The 18766-nt window shown below is 39.6% G+C and overlaps 1 protein-coding gene across 3 annotated transcripts in view; it reads left to right on the top strand.

Moving 5' to 3' along the window:
- The first annotated feature begins 850 nt into the window (after positions 1-850).
- Positions 851-18766, top strand: part of LOC116699476 (RNA-binding Raly-like protein) — a 51817-nt gene continuing 33901 nt past the window's right edge. For 2 of the 3 annotated variants that reach the window (XM_032532086.1, XM_032532084.1), the window contains exon 1: positions 1047-1439. The gene's annotated coding sequence lies outside the window, so the exon portion shown is untranslated. Of the gene's footprint in view, positions 987-1046; positions 1440-18766 lie in introns of those variants that run through there. The other variant, XM_032532085.1, reaches the window with a different exon arrangement.

Below are 18766 nucleotides of genomic sequence, written 5' to 3'. Positions count from 1 at the left end.
CATGATTGAAATTGTAGTGAAGCTGATCACGGTCTGGATTGGTGATACTTCTGGAATGCTAGACCATACATTACGCCAGTTGAGATCAATACCCAGGTCTGGGCAATCGCATGCCCAGATCTTCTCAAAAGTAAGGGCAGAGTGGCCGGATGTCACTAAGAACTGATAAAGCCTAGACACCATACCACTGTTTTTAGGCTGCACAGTAAATAACTTCGGAATAGGATGAATGGAAATGACTCTGCCAGGGGACACCGTACGCCTTGAGGGCTGATCTTAACTGAAGGTAAAAGAAAAAAGAGGAACGTGGCAGACTGAATGCCTTTTGTAAGTCAGAAAAAGGTAACAAGCCAACCTCCCCAAAAATGTCTTTTAGACAATTGAACTCCCCTTTGTTCCCACTGTGGAGCTGTTATCAGCCTCCCACCAATCAGGAGTGCTGTATTGTTGAATAATGGGGAAAAAAGGTAAGGTACGAAAAGCAAGAAAAGCAAGCAAGTCTGAGTAGGTCTATCAATCATCTTGCCTAACTTTCACTTTGTGACTTAGTTCTTTGACTTAAATTTGATATACAAAATAATTAGACTGTATGCATTTAGCCTATTCACATCTGCAATAGGGTGGTGGTAGTGGTGGTGGTGGTGGTGGGGGTGCACCCTAAAGGAACCCTCCTGGGACACTGTCAGCTAGCTTTCAGTACCTGGAACCTATTTTGAGAGACTCAAAATAGCATAAAAATCAATGACATTACCAGAAAAGCTCCTACTCATTAGACCGCAGCACTAAACGCCTTCGGGTGCAGCTATTAGAGAAAATGCTTGGACGGATTCAAAAACTCTGGTCAATCCCGAGTTACACGACTCAACCACCGGCAGCGATAGAGAGCGCAAAAGGAACGCAGAGGCTCGGTGTGTAATACAAGCCTGCACACCACCAACCCACCACCGTCCAATTTCTTTTTAATTGAACCATTTTACTCCCGCTCGGTGAGTAGTCTACATTTTCCACTGCCATTTTCCTAAGCCCGTTTTTATCATCTTTTTCTTCCTTTCTTGTCTTGGTGTTCCGACATGGGAAAATGTTTTCTCGTTTTCTGCATGCAGTGATTTAAATCTTGGATGCTGAGTGTTGTTGCTCCGGCGACATCCGCTGAGAAATAGCCCTACGTGCATTACGGACGCTCTTGAATTTTTTTTCCTCCTCTCTTTTCCTCTTCTCTTCCCGAAGCAGCTTCTTTACAAGCTCACTTGTTGTTATCCCCACATTTTGCTTATTTCCAGCCCTTGTCTCTTTCATCATGGCTTGTTTCGGTGTGATTTGGGTTTTGGTGCTTTCCTTTGATCTTGCAGTGTTTCTCTGGGGTTGGAGGCTGTACGTCTCCGCCGGCGCAAAAATAACTGTTTTGATTTTCATCTTTGAGGATTTTGCTTTTCTAATAGGTGAGAAATTTCACTTTGCTGGAGTTTGTTTTGTTTTGTTTTGGTGGTTTCTTCGCACTTCTTTATGCAACCTTAACGAGCAAATGGGAACTTTTTGTTTTGCAAAATGGATATCTTGAACATATAGCTGGATTTGTATTTAATTAGTTTTAGATTCTTTAAGAAATTAGATGTGACTTCAAAACTCAGCAGAAACACATATTAAACAGTAAGTCACATTAAAGACATTTTCATCTGAAATCCATATTCTTGTTTCTTATGAGGACTAAGGAAAAATGATAGAAAAAAGTTTGCCTTTCATTATGGAAAATCTATGAATGCAAATGACTGCTGTGCAAAACGAAACAGAATAAAACCAGAATGACAGAGAAGCTTGGGAACTTAAACTGGCTGAATGAGTTGATGCCGAGTGGGGAGGAGAGGGTTGAAAGGGGTCCTCAAGGCCCAGGCCAATTTTGCAGCAGTTCATTATGCAAATCAGGCTGATTGATTTGATTAATAGTTTGACCTTGAAGACATGCAGCCGGAACTCACCCACTAACCTGCAGGCAACACATTAAAAAACACAATTTCTCCTGCAATTAAAAGACAAAAGGACCAGTGACATTACCCTTTTAAATGACCGCTGGAATCACCTCTTTAAAATTCTTGACCAAAGTTTGTTTTTGTGCTCTGCTGAAAAAGAGATGCTTTCAAAACAGTTATGAGACAAAACCTCCTTTCAATCATCCTCGAAGGATACGGGTGAAGGCATTTGACAGCTATTCCAGCCTTCAGACTTTGCAGGTCAGGGAACAGGTGGGGAAAGCTGAGCATGAAATGTGCTGCTTTTCGCAAACAATACTTATCTCTTACTAGGGATGAGGTGGGAGGCTGGCTCTGGAATAGCCAGCCTATACACGCATGCACTGAATCACTAACAGAGGAGAGGAGGAAGGAAAGAACAAAGTTTTTCTGGACCAGTCAGTAATCTGTTTCTGTCCAGTCCAGGCCTGTCTTTACGTTTCTGCACCCGTGGGCTGGGATGATCATTGACCCTTAGCAAGTGTACGATGTGGGCTGCCTCAAAGTCACGCACCACAGAGTCCATCTTCTTTAAGAAACATTTTAGAGCTGCTCCAGCTTTCAGACCATAGGTCAAAGAGCATATTTGGAATGCGAGTCTCGGTTTCTTTTTATATCCCTGCATGTAAAAGATAACAAAGAAGAAAAAACAGATGAGGCTGTAGACAGACAAAAAGAAAGAAAATGGCATGCCTGTGTGTGAAGACGTGGGATTTTGTCTGATAAAATTAACAAGCACACACACACACCCGTAGATATTCACATCACATAGAACAGTTCTGTGTTACATTATGCATGTTGCATTATACCCACTGTTCCCTATTAAATCTGCTATTCTTGGATCTGTATGTTATGTTCCACGCCTGCATTAGTCATGTTGAAAACTTTTTTCAATACAGAGTCAGCCACTGGAAAGCAGCAGTTTGGATAAACAATGGTATGCACCTGATGCTCAGCTCTATTGTGAGACATGCCATTACCCTAGCAGCATCAGCATCTCAGCACCAGTGCCAGCTCTTTTTATTCTCCATTCAAAAAGACAGTGGTTGATTTCAGCACCATGGACAGCTGCCAACACTTTATTACTCTGGCAGCTGGAGCAAGCTGATTCTTGCCTGGAAGTCTGGAGTGGCTCCACTCACTAACCCCTGTCCTCTCCACAGCACGTCTCATTCTGAACTATTCCAAGCTCTGTACCCCCATCCCCCATTTAAAAGGCTAAAAAAAGGTATTACCTTAGATAAGATAACACTTTTTCTGAATAAGTTCCTGTATCTTTTAAACTTTTAAAGCACATTTTAGTCTTCTTCTAACCTGAACTGGAATTAACCTTAAATTGATAGGACTGATGTCTAGTATACAATGCATAATTTTGCTATTATTGAACAAAATAACAGGAACACTTACACTGTGGAAACACATCTCTGAAGCATCCCCAACAATGAAAATTAAACACCATAAGCTCAATGAATGTAGTTGTTATTACAAGAGTATTGGATTGGAACGTGTTATTTTGTCAGGTTATCAGACAGACAAACTCGCTGAATCCCATGAAAAAGGATTCTGTTATTATAGTATTATTCAAATAGTCCAACATTTGGGTCCAGCCCTATTAGGACCCACAATTACTTTGTGGTTTGGGTCAAAATCAGACGTAACTTTAATTCCTGTTATGTATGTGACGTGGGTGACCTAGCTCTGTTTGTTCTGTTTGTTCCGTAAAGTAAAAAGAAACTCATTGGTAACTTTTATTTTCAAACAGGACACAAACCCCAGTCTCCTGGGTGAAAGTCCTGTGTTTGTTTGACCCATCCACCATCCATCACTAGAGGGCACTACCACTATAAATCTATGAATGTAAACATTAGATGTAATTGCTGCTTGACAAACACCAGTTTCACTCTACCAGTTGAATGAAGACCCCTCTGAAAGAAAAAATGAGAACAAAATTAGGCATGTTTTGCTTGAACATTTGATTGGATTGCATTATATGGTCAGGTGTACCTGTTTTGAAATTCCATACATAAATATACACACACACACACACACACACACACACACACACACACACACACACACACACACACACACACACACACACACACACACCACACACACACACACATACACACACTACTGGTCAAAAGTTTGGGGTCACTTTCAAATTTCCATTACATTCCATTATAGACATAATACCAGCTGATCTGAGTGTGGCTGATCTTTAATGCAATATCTACATTGGCCATTATCAGCAACCATTCATCCAAGGTTCCAAAGGCACATTCTGTTTACTAATCTGATGTCATTTTAAAAAACTAACTGAGAAAATATTGGGGAACCCTTTTTGCAATTATGTAAGAACCTAATGTAATCTGAATACTCCTGCCCTGGTTGAAAAAAAACATCAAGCTGATCTCAGCTGGTATTCTGTCTACAATGGACTGTAATGGAAATGTCTGAGTGACCCCAAAAGTTTGACCGGTAGTGTGTGCTTGTGTATATATATATATATATATATATATATATATATATATATATATTATATATATATATATATCAACTAAGGAGCCAATGGTCATCAAGACACAAAACTGGTGTTTTTTGTTTTTTTCTGGATCTTTCCTGTTCCTATCACAGTGGATGTTTATTTGCACTTAAATCCACAGTGTTTTAATTTTCCCAGTTTTGATGTACCATATATTCACTCTACTGTCATTTTGTCTGACCACTGTACAAAAAACTAAAAACTTTGCCAGTTTGTAATGTTCAATAGCACACCACAGCCAATTGTTTCCATTTAAACTACTAATTGTTTTTGGAATTAAATATAATACAATCTTAGAGACATTGTAGCATTCAAACTTAGGACACTTTTTATCATGCATGTTCAGTTTGACTTGATGTATATATTTGAGTACTCCTCCCTATGTGTACGGCCTCTTGCCTACTTTCACCTTTAACGTTTCCCCCTCACTGTTAGTCCTGCCCCAAATCATTATCTCAGTATGACTTTCCATGTCCCTCTACAGCTTTCTGGTGCCATACACCAAAAATTTGCTAATTACTCACAGCTAGTAACCCAGTTACTTTAGCCTAGTGGAGCAGACGCTATATTTGGCATTCACACAAGAGAAAAATTAAGGAAATGAAGAAATATATCTGTGCCAAGAGACATGTGAAAGCGTGGCATATGTTCATATGCCCTTGAGTGGTTCTGTGGTCTTCCCTAACACAACAGCAGGTGGAGTCTTTTTCTCCCTCTTTTCCAAATACACATATGAATGCAGGTAGTAATCCATCACTCTGTGTGTTTTCCACAGTGTGAGAATGGGAAAGTCTCCAAATGAACTTTTAAGAGAATTCAGAAGGCAGCAGCATAATACAAGGTGATGCAATAGAACATCTCTGAAGCAAAGTATTTGGCAAAATCTGCTGGTAAAAATAAAACATGGTAAAATGTGCCATGTGGAACCAATTAAGCAACAGGAGCCTTTAAAAAACACCCAATAAGTGTTTGTGTATCACCTTTTGTAACAGTTGTAACTGTGTACAAAAATTTCAAGTGAATAGAGTTTTAAGTTGTCCAAAGGATACACACTGACCTCAAATATCAGGTGTGTGATAGATAATAAAATCACCCACAAATGCCCTGATTGCCGAGAAAATCAGCCCTGCTATTATTTTAAGATGAAAGATAAAATGTCTTCCAAAGATATGGCTTCATCCCATCTCACTGTATAGGTCACATTGTGCTTTTATCTCCCAGCTGTCATCGCTGCTTGAGGCTATAGGTTGCTCAAATCAGATTACGGCACAACTCATTTTAGGTACGAGATCATCTACCTTCAGTCGCTATGCTTCAGTGAGCCTCCATAAATTCACATGGGGGGAGGTGGATAAAGCTGATGGAAACTGGAGTGTATATGACTGAACCTATGTCTATACCTCTGGGGTCTCATATGTAAAACATAGCCTTACACTTCATTAAAGGTATAAAAAATATATAAATGATAAAAGGCTGATAGAATAGTACCATAAAAGGATAGCGTTACAGTAATAATTTACAAGCTACCTACCTACCACATGATGTATGCCTGTATTTTCATCTTTGATATTCTGGTCTGAGGCCTGAGCTCCCTGAAGATGATTGACATTGCAAATGTCTTTTTCTTACATTCTCCTTTTTTTTGAAGTTCTCTCATTCCCTCTTTCCATCTCACTACCTTTTATTTCCCTCTCTGCCTTTTTATCTCTCTCCTTTTGTTAACATGTTTCCCCTTTCTTTCTTAAATTCAAACTCAAGACAGGTATTATGCAGAAGGTAATGGAGTGTAGGAACGGAGGAAATAAAAAATTGTACTTGACAGTCATCTGTCCTTGTTGAGATTCACAGCAAAAGACATTCTAGGCACAGTACACACAGTAAACAGGGCTTAAAACTGCAAAACTAGTTGCTGATTATGGGAAATAACAGGCTATTCTCTATCTGCTCTGCACCGTTAGCCAGTGTTCACTGTACAACTCCTGCAGGAGAGATTAGATTCCACTGGGCTCCTCTGGGCTGGGAGCAGAATGGCCCAGAAAGGACCTCTATTCATTAGCCCTTAATTGCTAATTGAGGTCTTGGAACGATTCAGCAATAGCTGCTGCTGGTGGGGCATTAGCTGAGTAATTTATGACTGCGAGGGAGCAGGCGGAAAATGAACAAGGGTGAGAAAGGGTTAATAAAAGGACATCAGTACAGTGTTGTTGTTACACAGCCACTTTATGCTAACTCCCTAACATCTGTACAAGGCTCTTTTTTAAGGTTGATTTTTACCAATTCTTTTCAGAGTTTAATTCCTTGTGTTTTGTGATTAAATACCATCCAGCCATAATGCTGCTTGATTCTCTGCTCAACATGTAATTTTAATGTACTAATTTTGATTAAGCACATTATTTAGTCTTTGTGTAAGTTCTACATTTGTTATACCGGTGGTTCATACTTTTCTGCAACTAACATTTGAAACATTAAGCAGTTCGCTAAAATCATTATTCTAGCTATAAAATATCCCAGTGGGTGTTTCATCGAGTGATTTTAGCATTATTTTCTGCTTTTCTGTTATTCACAGCAGTATTTGATAAATCCTCTCATTTTACCCTGCATATGTTCTTACAGAACAGTAGAAAGATCAAAAATAACACGTACCTGCACTGCAGCACAGGGCATAAATTTAGACTGTATAAAAATGTAATTAGAGTTCAGTCCACATTTATTCCCTTGTAATGCATCTGGCAGTCATTCAAAAGAATGAAGGTTTTTTTTTTAAAGTAACTGGCTTATATAGACCCATATTTCATTCTCTTATGCAGACACATTTTTTCGAGGGAGGCACAAAAAGTTGAGACTCAGTTTGAGAGACGTCTGATTCCGGAGGCTAGATGCTACACTGTCCAATCGCTAAAGATAAAATGCTGCAGTGCAACATTCAAGCAGCAGAGAGTGAGTTTGGCCTAAATGTATCCTTCACATCCCATATATATTTGTCATATTGAAAGAAGCGTTGTTGTTTTTTTTACCCTGACGGGAGCACAAGTCAGTAAGGAGAGATCAGGGAGAGCGGAAGTGCTAAAATTATTACTTTTACCAGTTCCTTCCTTCTTCATCTCTGGAGATTCAGACTCTGAAGCCCCTGACAGTCAGTGTGAAAGGACCAAAGAGGATCTATTAAAATACTTACACTTGGAACCTCTGCAAAAAAGAATTTTAACAGACAAACAAAACATCTCTGTGTGTAAAAACATGGCATGATGAGTTTGGATGCATTCAGAGCTTCACTGACGCATGAAGATTTTATTTAGCATTAATTTTTGGAGCATTAAGCGTACCAGGACGAACCCAAACCTCACTCTCTGCTCCAATCTTGCCTCCAATCAGGCTGGCTTGAATGTGAATGTTGAATGAATGTTTCAGTGTGAGTGTGTTTTCTGGTCTGGAATGTTTCCACCAGCGTTTGCCAGCAGTTATGCCTCACATTCTTCTTAAAAGGCTTTGAGGATCTTAGAGACCCATGAATATTGTAAGAAAAAAAAGAAAAAAAGTCTTTGAAGTCTCTTTTTTGCCATTTAGAGTGAACTAGAATATCTTGTTACCATTTTTATTAAAACATGTAATTGTGGAAAATTGAATAAATGCTGCAGCATCTCTGGGGTGTTAATGTAAGATGATGAATGGGGAAAGAAACATGATAGACATTGATTGCCTGTAGTTGAAATTTTCTACCAGCTGCAAAGTGCAGTTATTTAGAGCATGAGTTCAGTGCACGTAAGAGTAGTATTATAAGTTTGACAAGTTTACAGTCTTTGTAGAAAACTACAAACCATTAGTCAAGCTAATGTCTTGTGTCCATGAGCCAGTTTGCATCAGCCTTGAAATTCAAAAGAGACACACTAAAGACACTTTAAAAGCAGTGTACTGTTTATTTCTGGTTTACAGCTGTTTTGTGTCCTCGGGCATTAGAGAAGGTTGTTTAAATCAACAAAGATTTTTCTTTAGCTTTAATACTGAGTGGATATAATCGGTCTTATAAAAAAAAAGAAGAATGAAATCCTTCACTTTTACATTTTCTTGCAACTTAAAGCAATTGGTCGCCATTTTAAAAGAAGTATAATTATTTGCTTTACATGAGAAGATCAATGCCACTCTCATTTGTGCATTAAGTATGAAACAGCAGCCAGGAGACAGCTAGCTTTGCTTAGCACAAAGACTGGAGAGAGGTGGAAACAGCTAGTTTGGCTGTGAAAGGACAACAATCTGTCTGGCGGCACCTTTACAGCTCACCAAATAACATGTTTAATCTTCTTTGTTCATTCTGAACAACAAACCAACGTGTGCCCACTCAAGAAATAGTCCCACACATTTAACCCCCTGTTACACTACAACTTGTAGTTTTAACACTCCAGCTTTTATACAGATTAAATGTAGATATTTGTAGAGAGCCGCACCAGGCTAGCTGTTTTCCTTAGCTCCCAGCTTTCAGGCCAAGTTAAGCTAATTGTTTACAGTAGCGTCACGCTTACTGGACAGTTTTGTTTATTTCACATTAGGAATTTCTGTATTTCTTCTTCTTTTACCTGTGCTCTTCCCACTGGTCAGAAGGGTGGGTGGGTCTCAAATAAAAAAAGGTGATGTCATACTTACACCAATCAGAGTTAAGCAATATCTGAATTAGAATCGGATGACCAGGGCTGCCAACTCTCACGCATTGGCCGTGAGACACACGCATTTGACTGGTTTCACACGCTCACACGCCACACCCTCGATTTCTCACGCTGAAGTGTCAACCCGGTCGGTCAAATTTCTGAAAGATGAGTTTTTCTGTAGATCTACCTGTTAGCCACTCGTGATCGACTAGATATGCTTTCAGAGACTGTGTAAGAGCGCTCCCTGTCTCTGGAAGTTTCAAATTGTCGCAAACTGAAAAACATTTTTTTCACGAGCCATCCCAGTGCATTTCCCCGGCTTCAGGTCTGAGCTCTGAGTCTCACAGACCCGTCCGTCGCTTCGTGTCCACTCTCTCTGTAAAGATAGAGGTGAGCAGCGCGGCTGGTGGACCCGCTCTGCTGTGGGGGGGCAGTGACGCGTTGCATCCGTGTTGTCCTCCGATAATGCGCAGCGTATAGCCTCCTCTAACTTTGTCAGAGACCAGAGACCCAAATTGGGCCTCTGTGTCTGTCAGAACCTCTGAGTGAGATCCACCATATCAGGGGAGCAAAAAAAGGCACAGCGGGCCATTTTACACTAAATATTTTAAAATTACTTTTAAAAACTATACCCCTATATTTAACTCCCCAAAATCTCAGACAACAAGTGGGGGGATTTTATATTCTGAATGTGCCCCAAATTTTTTAAAAACAAGCAGAAATCTGATGAAAAAAATCTAGTTAAAATAGCCATTTTCCATAAATACTATCAAATTATCCTTACTGCAGGGGGGCCCCTTTTTAAAATGCTTCATAACCTCTGGGCATTTTAAAAATTAACTGTACCAAATTTTTTAAATTTTTTTAAAAAAATAAAACACAAGTCTTTTTTTTCCCCCCAAAAAGTAAATCCAGTAATTTGGGGGCCCAGAGGGGGAGGGCCAAACTTTACTGACCTCGGAAAAAATTTTTAAAAGGGTTAGATTTAGGGAACCAAAGGGTTTTCTTATTTTTTTTGGGAATTTTTCGGGGTCAGGGACCCCTCAACTTTGATTTAATTTTTGGGGTTTCCCAAAGTCCCTAAAACCCAAGGGACCCGGCCCTTTTTCAAACAACCCACATCTTTCAGCTATTGCTGACATTATACTGTTTTTCATGGGTTTAAAAAATTTTTGGGGCAATTTTTCGGGGTCATTCTTTGGCATGGGGAAAGTTAAAAATTTAAATCCCTTGAATCCCCAAAAACCCTGTTGATACTACATAAACCCCAAAAGGTTTTTAAAACCCTCCCAGTTTTGAACATATAAAAGCAAGACATTTTAAATTTTTTTTGCCCCAAAACTCCCCCAAAAGTGCCTTTTAATTTTTATTTTTTTTTTTTTTTCCCCTGGGGGCATACCCCCAACCCCCTACAGAGACCCCCACCCCCCCACATATAAAAAAACCCAAATTTAAACCCAAAGTATAATGAGGGCTAAAAGAGCCAAAAAAATTGCTTTGAAACCCCCCAAAATAGGGTTTGGGGCCCCCCAAATCTCACCCAATTTTTTGGAAAAAGTTGCGGGTTTTGGGACATTTGGGGTTTTGGGTTGCTACCAACCAAAAAGACCTTTCCAAGGGGAAACGGGCCCCTTTGCCCTATGTCTCTTAAAAGGGCCCCAAAACCCAGGGAGCTTCAAACATAAAACTTTGGGTGCCATTCTCTGCATTTACCAGAAACACAAAAAAATTGGAGGGGATTTTCCCAAAAAGGTCCCCCTTCCCACACCCTTACTACTGTTTTGGGGTTGGGCAAGGGCCTCCCCGAACGCTAAAAAGATTTTTTAGTTAAAAAATTTTCCAAATCAATTTTATGTAAAAAACCACCCAGAAAGATGGCCCAAACCCCAAACCCAAGTACCCAGCTATTTTTTTTTCCCCCGGGGTCAGGGTTTAGCATTTTAAAGCCCTTGTATTACGGGATTGAAGGGGGGTGTGCCCCACGCCCTAAAGAATAAACTGCTTTCTTGTCAATTTTTTACAAAAAGGGGACCAAAAATTTATTTAAATGCTACGGGATTGTCTTGAAATTTTGAAACTGGGTTGGGCCCATAAATCATTTTGAAAATGTTTACTGGGTAATTAAGTGAGAAAAATAGCCCTTTCTCAAGATTCCATACAATCGACTTCTTTTTGGGAAAACCCGTGGTGTCTGCCCTTTCTAAAATTAGAAGCAGCAGGTTTAGGAAAATTTTGATTGGGTTTTTTTTGGAGGGAAGTTTTTGCTTTGGGAACAAGACCCCCTTTGGGTGATAATACAACATCCCACAGCCTGTCAGGAAACATGTTTAATATTTTTTATGCATAAAAACTAAAGGCCATAATGCCCACAGCCTAATAAACTTTTAAATACTGAGACCAACGAGTCTTTTAAATTTTAATTTTTTTATTTTGTAGTGTTAAGTTAATAAAGATGTGGGGGGCTTAAGGAGTAATTAAGCATAATACGGTTGGAATGCTGGCTGATTGTTTTTTAACCCAATTTGACTTAAAAACAAAAAGAAAAAAAACCAGTGACTCCTTTTACTTTGGGGCCACATTCTGCTTTGACAGGTATGAATATGCATAGGAAATAATTTCTTTTGTTCACTTCTATTTAAATTAGAATGTGAATATAACTTTCATCAACTATATACTTTATAAAAAGCAATTACTCACTTGACTCTGTAATGTGTTGTGAATAAATCATAGCTAAGGGGTTTGTTGCCCCTCTGGTTTGTGTCAGGCCGAACCATATAGACTCTTGTTTTTTTGGAGCCAGAAGTGACCATATTTGGACAAAAGGACGAAGCTGACTGGCCGCAGTCTTTCTAACCAAACACTGTTCATTTATAATATTATAGTATTTAATGAGCAAAAATCCTATGCTTTCATTTGGCTCTATCCTAGCTCAACATGGGGTTAAATAAGGCTATTAGCATTTTCTGATGTTAAATCTGCTTAAAAATGTGATCTTACATGCTTAATCGACCGTTTAATGGCCTCACTTCTGTACATTTCCTTTAAAAGAAGCCATTCAGTGCCTTCACATCCATGAGTCACTCTGTGGGCTGGGTTAGGTGCCAGAGCTGAGGTTTATTCAAAGGTAGAGACAAGCTTGGATTTGATTGATTGGATTAACTGGTTGGCATTTTGGGCAGCAAGAGCAGGTCTAACAGTTAATGGTAATGTTGACAGCTCTGATTGTCAATGAGCCATTTTTGTAACTATAAGTATTTAATTGTCCGACGGTTATGGGGTTGAGGTTCCACTAATTGGCAGCTTGAACAGAAAAAGTAGTTTGGCCAAATACACTTCCTGAATTGAATGATACAATCTCCGCTGTACCTCTGGTTCTGCTCTGATCGGATGAACAAATGTTGACAAACTGGTGGAAAGGAGGGGTTGATAAACTGTGAATAATTTTATAGACAAGACATAGATTTGAATATTTGAGCATGTTTTCCCAGTTTAGAAACCTGTGTTTTTGCAGCATTGGAAAATGATGAGAAATGCTTGGTTTCTTGTCAAGAAGTTTAACAGTTCGTTTGTAAAGCGATTGTAGAGGTTTCAGAGATGAAACACTACGGGTAAACAGTAAGTGACATGGGAGACGATCACAGAGTGCATGTACAATTTTGTTGTCTGTGTGGACATTTAACGACATCTTTCTGTCCTGCATAATTATAGACCGAATACTTTTGGGTATTTGACAGTGCTGTTGGTCAATTCACTGAGTAGCACAAGTAAGACATCGAAATAAGTGCTATGCAAATAAGACATTTTAAAATGTTACCTTGAGCTCTAAGGAAATTATGTCCAGCATTTTACTTTGATCAAATTATTAATTAATTGTTAATGGTTTCAGCTCTAATGTAAAACCCAATCTTGTTTCTGTAATGTGACAGTGCTAACCCCTAAGATGTCTTCCAGCCTTATAAGAGCTTCTCCTGTGGTGATAATAATGATATGTGTTTAACACAATTTGTGGAATCTTGGTCTAAAAGCCTCATTTTGGAAAGATAGACAATCTAAAATAATCACCAACAGGGAACTCTAAGAAGCAACAACCTGAGAGTATTTCATTCATCTGTGAGTGGATTTGCCAAATGTATTGCCATGGTGACACTTCCTGATCCCCTCAGAGGACTGTAGCATTATTTGAACAAACAGTGCAGCCTGCAGGGAGGTTGTAATTAATTTGTGTCCAACTAAATCCTTAGATCCTCTCTGTTGACTTGGTTTCTATTTGACAATAATGGAGCTGTCACGGTGTGTGTTTTTTTTAGGAATATTCGGAAATATTCAGGTCCTTTAAAACAGGTATTAATACAACAATGCAAAAGTACTTGTGAAAGTCCTGCATTCAATATCCCACTCAAGTAAAAGTATGTGTAGTAGTTCTGCAGTAAATTGTCCCTTGTGCCTGATATTTTATTATACATGACATTATTAGATTGTTAATTCTGGTGCAGGAATGGGCACTGTTGTAGTTGTTGAATTGGATTGGTTTAAACTACTTATACATTATACTTGTACTTTATACTTTATATTTACAGTAGATAGTCTAGTCCAGTGGTTGCCAACCTCAGGGCCGGGCCCTTCCAAACAGTCACGGGACAGATTTGACGGGATCATGATATGATGATATTTTTATGTAAAATATTGGATAATTTCACCTCTTTGTGCATAAACGCTTTTTTAAATGAAACCATGTAAGACCTTAAGAGGGGAAATATGTCATAGACATCTAAAAAATGACAAGGTAGTTGTCACGGGCCATGTTGTATTAGGTGTATTCTCTCCAGGTGTGTGCGGCTGATGACTGAGCTGTGTGTATTTCAAAGCTTGATCTGCTCAAAGGATACTGGCAGGTTCCTTTGACACAGCGGGCTTCTGAAATCTCTGCCTTTGTTACTCCTTATGCATTTATGCAGTACACTGTGATGCCGTTCGGCATGAAGAATGCACTTGCCACTTTTCGGCGCCTACTGCAGCATGTATTAGGAGATGTACCTGACTGTAGCGTGTATCTTGATGATGTAGTGGTCTACTCCAGTGAGTGGGAGAGTCACATGTCCAGTCTAGAAACTGTATTCCAATGGCTGGCGGACGCCTCGCTTACCCTTAACTTGACCAAGTGTGAGTTTAGGCCACTGTCACCTACCTTGGTAAGCAGGTTGGCCAGGTGCAGGTCCGGTTTGTGGACGCTAAGTTTTTTTAAATTATTTTTTTTTATTTAACCTTTATTTAACCAGGAAGTCCCTTGAGATTGAAATCTCTTTTTCGAGGGAGACCGGGCTAAGACGGCACACCAGTTACAATTTAAACAGAAAATACAGCATAGACAAAAATCACACATAGAGGAAAGGAACAGGTCACATGTGGCAGTTAAATTTTTTAATTACATGACATTTTAACATGGCCTTAAATTCATGTAATGGGACCAGATCATTTAGATGGAGCAAGTTTTGCAAATTATTCCAAGACCATGGAGCGAAGTAAGAGAAGGCTTTCTTCCCCAGCTCAGTAAAAACCCTTGGAACCTGGAAAGAGCGCCACCTGGTGGAACGGAGAGGAAAATGGCTGGAATTCAGCTTGAGGAGATTACATAAATATGTCGGCAGTTTACCCAACATGGCCTTGTATAGAAAAATATACAAATGAAGTTGTCTACGTAGACTTAGTGACGGCCAGCCTACCAGTTCATACAGCGTACAATGATGAGTAGTTGGCTGCGGTTGTGTCGCTACCAGTGCTCAGCACTAGGCGAGTTTCTTAGGCATGGCAGGTTACTATCGCTGTTTCTGTAAGAACATCTTGGTAGTAGCTGCTCCTCTGACCAGGTTGTGCAGTCCTGTGGTTCCTTTTGGGTTGAATTATGAGTGCGACCACGCTTCTTACTCTGCTAGGTCTCTCCTTTGTAGCGCTGTAGTGCCACTTGAGCTGGTGCTGTCTTGTTGCAGGACGGTGATGGGGATGTGTGTCATCCTGTTTGTTACTTTTCCACCAAGTTCAAACGTCATCAGCCGAACTACTCCACCATTGAGAAAGAGACTTTAGCAATGCTCCTGGCCCTACATCACTTTGACGTGCATGTAAGATGCAGTTTATATACAGTCACTGTATACACTGAACAAAACCTGCTTGCCTTGCCTGCACAACAGCAATCAGCACTTGATGTGCTGGGCCTACTCCTGGCCCAGAGTAACAACATTTGCATCAAACACAAGTAGGGAGCTAACAACATTGTCGCTGACGCACTGTCCCATGGTTGGGATTAGTTTTGGGGAACATGAATGATCTTTTGCTTAAACCGGAGTGTGAGTGAGGGTGCCGATGAACTGATGGTGAACTTGTAATCTGTGATTTGTGATGGTGCTCCATGGGCGTGCAAAGGGAGGAAGGCGTTCGCTTTGATGAGAGGGGATGTCACGTGCCATGTTGTATTATGTGTATTGTCTGCTAGTGTGTGATTCTCTGTAGGTGTGTGCTGCTGACGACAGGCCTGCAGCTGAGGCTGATCAGCTGATCGCTTAACGGAGGGCAGCATGGCCGTGTGCTGGGGTGAGGCTTCCGTGGAAGCCAGTAAAGAGTGGGCAGAGACGTGCTGGAGCTGCTGTGTCATCTGCTCTGAATCGAATCTGTGATGAAGTGCCTATGTTTGTCTTCCATTTGGAGATTGTTTTAAGTTGCGTTTTGTTGTGCGGACATAATAAAATTACCTTATTTACCATTTGTTTTCTGTCCCGGGTTTATTGTTTTAAATTGTTTGCCTTCTCCCACCCTAGACCACTTTGGGTCGTAACAGTAGTACAACTACACATTGCTTTGTTGTGTTGGGTCACAAGCCAAATAGGTTGGGAACCATTGGTTTAATTATAAAAAATGTGTTGTATTACACAATCTTATCATGTGTTTTTAAAATTAAAATCACAATATGTGAATTACAATATTTCCCTTTGAATTGTAATAGAATTAGCATAAAATAGAAATACTTAATATAATTGTACTTAGGTATACAGTACTTGAGTAAGTTACTGTCCACCAAGAGTTAATATATAGAACAAATACTTGGATTACCTGGAAGATGCTCGAGCAACATGTAAAGACATTGCAGGTGGAGGAAACTAAAAAACATGCGAAACACTGAGTCAACACTCTTGCGACTTCTTGTGTTATTTTTAAATGTGGGAACACACTTCTCCTATATTGTGAAATTTGTCGAATTCACATGTTTGAACCTGCCATGTGAGCAAGTTCCTCTCACCTCCTGCAGACATCTTTGCACCTCTGCCTCCATGTTCCCTGGACCTCAGTGCAGGTAGACATGGGCTCAGGTTCTAAAGAACAGGTGGAGAGCACTGGATAGCCACCTCTTAAGTTAAAGACCTGTTCATTAATCAATTAGCTGAGAAACCTAATGGATAACGTTTTAAATAATTGATCATAATATAATTGGTTGTTTAAGTCATTTTTACTTAGCAAAAACATCCTAAATTCACTGGCTCTGGATTCTGAATGTGAATATTTTCTGGCTGTATTAGTCCTATATGATAGTAAATTGAATTTTGGTCAGTTTTAGGGTTGTTGTTGGACAAAACTAGCAATTTGGAGTAGAGCTGCAACAATTTGTTGAATAATCAAACGGTCAATAGACAGAAAACTATTGGCAGTTTGAAGACTTTAGGGAGCGTTTAAGGGAAATTACATTTTTCACTTCGGACTTTTTATGGACCAATTGTTTGGAAAAATAAAGTCAATGACACATTATTTGAAACATTGAAATATTGATGGTTGCAGCCAGAAATGATTCATTTAAATTATTGCTGTCTGGTTTTTTATTATAAACAAATGATAAAATAGTATGCCATAAATCAAGCATTTTGCTGTGACCATTGGTGCTGTTGGGTAAAAATATCGTGGCATATCTTAAAATGCTTTTTAGAGCACATTTATCTAGTTGGGGTTAAATGGATGCCGAAAAAATAGTAGAAAAATAACAACAATAACAACAACAATGTTGTGCTACTGTTTTTAGCTCGGAATGGTATCTAAGTATACAGCCCACTGGTGCTCATTGTTTGGCTTTCTGTGTGTAACCTCCACAGTCTAACCCTCCGGGGGCCCATTTTCAGGAAGGAGGTTTAACAAACTCTGAGTCTTATTGTGAGCTGATTAACCCTGAGATGGGAACCTCTGAGGTTTCACTTCCAGCACAGCTGATTTTAGTTGGTTCAAGCAACTCAGAGTAGGTTGACTCATATTTAAGCATGTGCACCACCACTGTAAAAAGGCAGCATGAATGGAGCCATGATACTACGATTCACCATGGCAACAACCACAAAAAAACTGGTCAGCATACTTTGTCCCTCTGGAACTGGAACTACTCATGCGCACATACAGTGAGTTTGAATATATGTTTTGTTTAAAAAAAAAAAGTAAGGATAGGTGTGGGAGAAAACTGCTCCTCGAGTCAATGCGTAAGCTCTGATGTAGTGTATTAATTTCATGTTTAATCACAGGTAACCTATGACATTACTAGTGAAAACCGGAATGGTATGACACCTATAACTTAATTTAGGTGCAATCCTGTAAAGCAAACTACTACCAATCCCATTGTGAGGTTGCAGCACCATGTCATTAAAGGTCCAGTGTGTAACATTTTCAATTGTCCAAATCTGTGTTGCCCGTTCACAAACTTGTCACTTTCATGAATTTTACCACCACCATTACCTCCAAGTATTCCTACTGGCTTGAAATTTTACATTTGCATTTGCATGAACCGGGATAGACGCTACATGTTCATGCACCATCTTGAAATACGTTAGCTGGTAAGGTACCTACAGGATATACTGCTCTGCCTTTCACGTTTTTGCTGTCACTTCATAAAGTCACAGGTGCTACTAATGGGTGTGGTCGCTTCCCTGCCCCTGCAAGTTTGAAGAAGAAAACATGGCTAACACCAACAAGACAGTTCGTAGTACTCACCAAATCTTTAGATCAAATTTCGCAATTAATAAAAATTAAACAGACGGACCTGATCCCCGGAGGTAAAGCTGGATGAAGATGTAAATGACATCTTGGCTTTTTGAAGCGGGAAGGCTACCGCAGCTGTAATACGTATTTTGAACTGCGTGGTGCGAGAGAGTTGATTGCAATATATGATCTCAACACTAGATAGGAGAAACTCCCACACATTGGACTTGTAACAGAATTGTAATTTAAAATCATTTAATTATTTTTAATGGCTCTCACTGGTCTGTGGTCAGGGAACCAACAAAAACGTTTAAAACACGTTTAAGAGCGAGGCCCACTTTTCTGACGGCTTGGCATTTGCGAAAAACATAATGAGACACAAAAAATTTGCCGGGACACAAAAGCATGTCCACGATGGTTGACGTTAGTGATATGAGGACGGATAAGGTATCTACATATCTGATGGACTGTGAGAAAAAAACTCTCAAATAGGTAGTTATCTGGAAATGAAAATACATCTAGTCGGGCCTCAATATCGTCTCCCGATGTATGTTTAACTCTCTGGAAAGTAATACAGCTCTTTC

The sequence above is a fragment of the Etheostoma spectabile genome, chromosome 12 (assembly GCF_008692095.1).
Source record: "Etheostoma spectabile isolate EspeVRDwgs_2016 chromosome 12, UIUC_Espe_1.0, whole genome shotgun sequence".
Taxonomy (NCBI): Eukaryota; Metazoa; Chordata; class Actinopteri; order Perciformes; family Percidae; genus Etheostoma; species Etheostoma spectabile.
This window is presented reverse-complemented; position numbering and strand designations above follow the sequence as displayed.